The sequence below is a fragment of the Penaeus monodon genome, chromosome 29, assembly GCF_015228065.2.
Source record: "Penaeus monodon isolate SGIC_2016 chromosome 29, NSTDA_Pmon_1, whole genome shotgun sequence".
NCBI lineage: Eukaryota > Metazoa > Arthropoda > Malacostraca > Decapoda > Penaeidae > Penaeus > Penaeus monodon.
The window spans coordinates 35,223,337-35,223,587 of NC_051414.1; positions in this window are offsets into that span (position 1 = coordinate 35,223,337).

Sequence of the window (251 nt, forward strand, 5' to 3'; positions counted from 1 at the left end):
AGTTCTGCCTTTACTCTGTTTTAACTTTCCCTCCCTTCTTTATCGCATTAAGTTTATTCTTGCGTCTAACTTATTTGTTAATTAACGTTGTAACTAAACTTTCTTCTTCTCTTTATAATTCCAAGCATTTACAAAATTAAATTTATACAAAGCGAGTGTATGATCATTTCACTTCATTTTTTTTTCCTTAGACATTCATTTCCTTTGAAAACACAAGCTTTACAGAGATTAAAAATATATATATTTCAGCA